Here is a 7710-nt window from a genome sequence, read left to right on the forward strand (position 1 = left end):
ACGAGAGCAGTGTAATGTAAGTGAGTAATGTGATGGACGAGAGCAGTGTAACCTAAGTGAGTAATGTGATGCACGAGAGCAGTGTAACCTAAGTGAGTAATGTGATGGACGAGAGCAGTGTAACCTAAGTGAGTAATGTGATGCACGAGAGCAGTGTAACCTAAGTGAGTAATGTGATGGACGAGAGCAGTGTAACCTAAGTGAGTAATGTGATGCACGAGAGCAGTGTAACGTAAGTGAGTAATGTGATGGACGAGAGCAGTGTAACCTAAGTGAGTAATGTGATGGACGAGAGCAGTGTAACCTAAGTGAGTAATGTGATGCACGAGAGCAGTGTAATGTAAGTGAGTAATGTGATGGACGAGAGCAGTGTAACCTAAGTGAGTAATGTGATGCACGAGAGCAGTGTAATGTAAGTGAGTAATGTGATGGACGAGAGCAGTGTAACCTAAGTGAGTAATGTGATGGACGAGAGCAGTGTAACCTAAGTGAGTAATGTGATGCACGAGAGCAGTGTAATGTAAGTGAGTAATGTGATGGACGAGAGCAGTGTAATGTAAGTGAGTAATGTGATGGACGAGAGCAGTGTAACCTAAGTGAGTAATGTGATGCACGAGAGCAGTGTAATGTAAGTGAGTAATGTGATGGACGAGAGCAGTGTAACCTAAGTGAGTAATGTGATGGACGAGAGCAGTGTAACCTAAGTGAGTAATGTGATGCACGAGAGCAGTGTAATGTAAGTGAGTAATGTGATGGACGAGAGCAGTGTAACCTAAGTGAGTAATGTGATGGACGAGAGCAGTGTAACCTAAGTGAGTAATGTGATGGACGAGAGCAGTGTAATGTAAGTGAGTAATGTGATGCACGAGAGCAGTGTAACCTAAGTGAGTAATGTGATGGACGAGAGCAGTGTAACCTAAGTGAGTAATGTGATGGACGAGAGCAGTGTAACCTAAGTGAGTAATGTGATGGACGAGAGCAGTGTAATGTAAGTGAGTAATGTGATGGCACGAGAGCAGTGTAACCTAAGTGAGTAATGTGATGGACGAGAGCAGTGTAATGTAAGTGAGTAATGTGATGCACGAGAGCAGTGTAACTAAGTGAGTAATGTGATGCACGAGAGCAGTGTAACCTAAGTGAGTAATGTGATGGACGAGAGCAGTGTAACCTAAGTGAGTAATGTGATGCACGAGAGCAGTGTAACCTAAGTGAGTAATGTGATGGACGAGAGCAGTGTAACCTAAGTGAGTAATGTGATGCACGAGAGCAGTGTAATGTAAGTGAGTAATGTGATGGACGAGAGCAGTGTAACCTAAGTGAGTAATGTGATGGACGAGAGCAGTGTAACCTAAGTGAGTAATGTGATGGACGAGAGCAGTGTAACCTAAGTGAGTAATGTGATGGACGAGAGCAGTGTAACCTAAGTGAGTAATGTGATGGACGAGAGCAGTGTAACCTAAGTGAGTAATGTGATGGACGAGAGCAGTGTAACCTAAGTGAGTAATGTGATGGACGAGAGCAGTGTAACCTAAGTGAGTAATGTGATGGACGAGAGCAGTGTAACCTAAGTGAGTAATGTGATGGACGAGAGCAGTGTAACCTAAGTGAGTAATGTGATGGACGAGAGCAGTGTAACCTAAGTGAGTAATGTGATGGACGAGAGCAGTGTAACCTAAGTGAGTAATGTGATGGACGAGAGCAGTGTAACCTAAGTGAGTAATGTGATGGACGAGAGCAGTGTAACCTAAGTGAGTAATGTGATGGACGAGAGCAGTGTAATGTAAGTGAGTAATGTGATGGACGAGAGCAGTGTAATGCTAAGTGAGTAATGTGATGCACGAGAGCAGTGTAATGTAAGTGAGTAATGTGATGCACGAGAGCAGTGTAACCTAAGTGAGTAATGTGATGGACGAGAGCAGTGTAACGTAAGTGAGTAATGTGATGGACGAGAGCAGTGTAACCTAAGTGAGTAATGTGATGGACGAGAGCAGTGTAACCTAAGTGAGTAATGTGATGGACGAGAGCAGTGTAACCTAAGTGAGTAATGTGATGGACGAGAGCAGTGTAACCTAAGTGAGTAATGTGATGCACGAGAGCAGTGTAATGTAAGTGAGTAATGTGATGCACGAGAGCAGTGTAACCTAAGTGAGTAATGTGATGCACGAGAGCAGTGTAACCTAAGTGAGTAATGTGATGGACGAGAGCAGTGTAACCTAAGTGAGTAATGTGATGGACGAGAGCAGTGTAATGTAAGTGAGTAATGTGATGGACGAGAGCAGTGTAATGTAAGTGAGTAATGTGATGGACGAGAGCAGTGTAACCTAAGTGAGTAATGTGATGGACGAGAGCAGTGTAATGTAAGTGAGTAATGTGATGGACGAGAGCAGTGTAACCTAAGTGAGTAATGTGATGGACGAGAGCAGTGTAACCTAAGTGAGTAATGTGATGGACGAGAGCAGTGTAACCTAAGTGAGTAATGTGATGGACGAGAGCAGTGTAACCTAAGTGAGTAATGTGATGCACGAGAGCAGTGTAATTAAGTGAGTAATGTGATGGACGAGAGCAGTGTAATGTAAGTGAGTAATGTGATGCACGAGAGCAGTGTAACCTAAGTGAGTAATGTGATGGACGAGAGCAGTGTAACCTAAGTGAGTAATGTGATGGACGAGAGCAGTGTAATGTAAGTGAGTAATGTGATGACGAGAGCAGTGTAACCTAAGTGAGTAATGTGATGACGAGAGCAGTGTAACCTAAGTGAGTAATGTGATGGACGAGAGCAGTGTAACCTAAGTGAGTAATGTGATGGACGAGAGCAGTGTAACGTAAGTGAGTAATGTGATGGACGAGAGCAGTGTAACCTAAGTGAGTAATGTGATGACGAGAGCAGTGTAATGTAAGTGAGTAATGTGATGGACGAGAGCAGTGTAACCTAAGTGAGTAATGTGATGACGAGAGCAGTGTAATGTAAGTGAGTAATGTGATGGACGAGAGCAGTGTAATCTAAGTGAGTAATGTGATGGACGAGAGCAGTGTAATGTAAGTGAGTAATGTGATGGACGAGAGCAGTGTAACCTAAGTGAGTAATGTGATGACGAGAGCAGTGTAACCTAAGTGAGTAATGTGATGGACGAGAGCAGTGTAACCTAAGTGAGTAATGTGATGGACGAGAGCAGTGTAACCTAAGTGAGTAATGTGATGCACGAGAGCAGTGTAACCTAAGTGAGTAATGTGATGGACGAGAGCAGTGTAACCTAAGTGAGTAATGTGATGGACGAGAGCAGTGTAATCGTAAGTGAGTAATGTGATGGACGAGAGCAGTGTAATGTAAGTGAGTAATGTGATGGACGAGAGCAGTGTAATGTAAGTGAGTAATGTGATGGACGAGAGCAGTGTAACCTAAGTGAGTAATGTGATGGACGAGAGCAGTGTAACCTAAGTGAGTAATGTGATGGACGAGAGCAGTGTAACTAAGTGAGTAATGTGATGGACGAGAGCAGTGTAACCTAAGTGAGTAATGTGATGGACGAGAGCAGTGTAACCTAAGTGAGTAATGTGATGGACGAGAGCAGTGTAATCTAAGTGAGTAATGTGATGGACGAGAGCAGTGTAATGTAAGTGAGTAATGTGATGGACGAGAGCAGTGTAATGTAAGTGAGTAATGTGATGGACGAGAGCAGTGTAACCTAAGTGAGTAATGTGATGGACGAGAGCAGTGTAACCTAAGTGAGTAATGTGATGGACGAGAGCAGTGTAATGTAAGTGAGTAATGTGATGACGAGAGCAGTGTAACCTAAGTGAGTAATGTGATGGACGAGAGCAGTGTAACCTAAGTGAGTAATGTGATGGACGAGAGCAGTGTAATGTAAGTGAGTAATGTGATGGACGAGAGCAGTGTAACGTAAGTGAGTAATGTGATGGACGAGAGCAGTGTAACCTAAGTGAGTAATGTGATGGACGAGAGCAGTGTAACCTAAGTGAGTAATGTGATGGACGAGAGCAGTGTAACGTAAGTGAGTAATGTGATGGACGAGAGCAGTGTAATGTAAGTGAGTAATGTGATGGCACGAGAGCAGTGTAACCTAAGTGAGTAATGTGATGGACGAGAGCAGTGTAACCTAAGTGAGTAATGTGATGGACGAGAGCAGTGTAACCTAAGTGAGTAATGTGATGGACGAGAGCAGTGTAACCTAAGTGAGTAATGTGATGGACGAGAGCAGTGTAACCTAAGTGAGTAATGTGATGGACGAGAGCAGTGTAATGTAAGTGAGTAATGTGATGGACGAGAGCAGTGTAACCTAAGTGAGTAATGTGATGGACGAGAGCAGTGTAACCTAAGTGAGTAATGTGATGGACGAGAGCAGTGTAACCTAAGTGAGTAATGTGATGGACGAGAGCAGTGTAACCTAAGTGAGTAATGTGATGCACGAGAGCAGTGTAATGTAAGTGAGTAATGTGATGGACGAGAGCAGTGTAACCTAAGTGAGTAATGTGATGCACGAGAGCAGTGTAATGTAAGTGAGTAATGTGATGGACGAGAGCAGTGTAACCTAAGTGAGTAATGTGATGGACGAGAGCAGTGTAACCTAAGTGAGTAATGTGATGGACGAGAGCAGTGTAACCTAAGTGAGTAATGTGATGCACGAGAGCAGTGTAACCTAAGTGAGTAATGTGATGGACGAGAGCAGTGTAACCTAAGTGAGTAATGTGATGGACGAGAGCAGTGTAACCTAAGTGAGTAATGTGATGCACGAGAGCAGTGTAACCTAAGTGAGTAATGTGATGGACGAGAGCAGTGTAACCTAAGTGAGTAATGTGATGGACGAGAGCAGTGTAACGTAAGTGAGTAATGTGATGCACGAGAGCAGTGTAACCTAAGTGAGTAATGTGATGGACGAGAGCAGTGTAACCTAAGTGAGTAATGTGATGGACGAGAGCAGTGTAACCTAAGTGAGTAATGTGATGGACGAGAGCAGTGTAACCTAAGTGAGTAATGTGATGGACGAGAGCAGTGTAACCTAAGTGAGTAATGTGATGGACGAGAGCAGTGTAACCTAAGTGAGTAATGTGATGGACGAGAGCAGTGTAACCTAAGTGAGTAATGTGATGGACGAGAGCAGTGTAATGTAAGTGAGTAATGTGATGGACGAGAGCAGTGTAATGTAAGTGAGTAATGTGATGGACGAGAGCAGTGTAACCTAAGTGAGTAATGTGATGGACGAGAGCAGTGTAACCTAAGTGAGTAATGTGATGGACGAGAGCAGTGTAACCTAAGTGAGTAATGTGATGCACGAGAGCAGTGTAATGCTAAGTGAGTAATGTGATGGACGAGAGCAGTGTAACCTAAGTGAGTAATGTGATGCACGAGAGCAGTGTAATGTAAGTGAGTAATGTGATGGACGAGAGCAGTGTAACCTAAGTGAGTAATGTGATGGACGAGAGCAGTGTAACCTAAGTGAGTAATGTGATGGACGAGAGCAGTGTAACGTAAGTGAGTAATGTGATGACGAGAGCAGTGTAACCTAAGTGAGTAATGTGATGGACGAGAGCAGTGTAACCTAAGTGAGTAATGTGATGGACGAGAGCAGTGTAACCTAAGTGAGTAATGTGATGGACGAGAGCAGTGTAATGCTAAGTGAGTAATGTGATGCACGAGAGCAGTGTAACCTAAGTGAGTAATGTGATGGACGAGAGCAGTGTAACGTAAGTGAGTAATGTGATGGACGAGAGCAGTGTAACCTAAGTGAGTAATGTGATGGACGAGAGCAGTGTAACCTAAGTGAGTAATGTGATGGACGAGAGCAGTGTAACCTAAGTGAGTAATGTGATGGACGAGAGCAGTGTAATGTAAGTGAGTAATGTGATGCACGAGAGCAGTGTAACGTAAGTGAGTAATGTGATGGACGAGAGCAGTGTAACCTAAGTGAGTAATGTGATGCACGAGAGCAGTGTAACGTAAGTGAGTAATGTGATGCACGAGAGCAGTGTAACCTAAGTGAGTAATGTGATGGACGAGAGCAGTGTAACCTAAGTGAGTAATGTGATGGACGAGAGCAGTGTAACCTAAGTGAGTAATGTGATGGACGAGAGCAGTGTAACGTAAGTGAGTAATGTGATGGACGAGAGCAGTGTAATGTAAGTGAGTAATGTGATGGACGAGAGCAGTGTAACCTAAGTGAGTAATGTGATGGACGAGAGCAGTGTAACCTAAGTGAGTAATGTGATGGACGAGAGCAGTGTAACTGTAAGTGAGTAATGTGATGACGAGAGCAGTGTAACTAAGTGAGTAATGTGATGGACGAGAGCAGTGTAACCTAAGTGAGTAATGTGATGGACGAGAGCAGTGTAACCTAAGTGAGTAATGTGATGCACGAGAGCAGTGTAACGTAAGTGAGTAATGTGATGGACGAGAGCAGTGTAACCTAAGTGAGTAATGTGATGGACGAGAGCAGTGTAACCTAAGTGAGTAATGTGATGGACGAGAGCAGTGTAACCTAAGTGAGTAATGTGATGGACGAGAGCAGTGTAATCGTAAGTGAGTAATGTGATGGACGAGAGCAGTGTAATGTAAGTGAGTAATGTGATGGACGAGAGCAGTGTAACCTAAGTGAGTAATGTGATGCACGAGAGCAGTGTAATGTAAGTGAGTAATGTGATGGACGAGAGCAGTGTAACCTAAGTGAGTAATGTGATGGACGAGAGCAGTGTAACCTAAGTGAGTAATGTGATGGACGAGAGCAGTGTAACCTAAGTGAGTAATGTGATGGACGAGAGCAGTGTAATGTAAGTGAGTAATGTGATGGACGAGAGCAGTGTAACCTAAGTGAGTAATGTGATGGACGAGAGCAGTGTAACCTAAGTGAGTAATGTGATGGACGAGAGCAGTGTAACCTAAGTGAGTAATGTGATGGACGAGAGCAGTGTAACCTAAGTGAGTAATGTGATGGACGAGAGCAGTGTAACCTAAGTGAGTAATGTGATGGACGAGAGCAGTGTAATGTAAGTGAGTAATGTGATGGACGAGAGCAGTGTAACGTAAGTGAGTAATGTGATGACGAGAGCAGTGTAACCTAAGTGAGTAATGTGATGGACGAGAGCAGTGTAACGTAAGTGAGTAATGTGATGCACGAGAGCAGTGTAACCTAAGTGAGTAATGTGATGGACGAGAGCAGTGTAACCTAAGTGAGTAATGTGATGGACGAGAGCAGTGTAACCTAAGTGAGTAATGTGATGCACGAGAGCAGTGTAACCTAAGTGAGTAATGTGATGGACGAGAGCAGTGTAACCTAAGTGAGTAATGTGATGGACGAGAGCAGTGTAATGTAAGTGAGTAATGTGATGGACGAGAGCAGTGTAACCTAAGTGAGTAATGTGATGGACGAGAGCAGTGTAACCTAAGTGAGTAATGTGATGGACGAGAGCAGTGTAACCTAAGTGAGTAATGTGATGGACGAGAGCAGTGTAACCTAAGTGAGTAATGTGATGGACGAGAGCAGTGTAACCTAAGTGAGTAATGTGATGGACGAGAGCAGTGTAACCTAAGTGAGTAATGTGATGACGAGAGCAGTGTAACCTAAGTGAGTAATGTGATGGACGAGAGCAGTGTAACCTAAGTGAGTAATGTGATGGACGAGAGCAGTGTAACCTAAGTGAGTAATGTGATGGACGAGAGCAGTGTAACCTAAGTGAGTAATGTGATGGACGAGAGCAGTG

The sequence above is a fragment of the Gobio gobio genome, assembly GCF_949357685.1.
Source record: "Gobio gobio genome assembly, chromosome: 22".
Taxonomy (NCBI): domain Eukaryota; kingdom Metazoa; phylum Chordata; class Actinopteri; order Cypriniformes; family Gobionidae; genus Gobio; species Gobio gobio.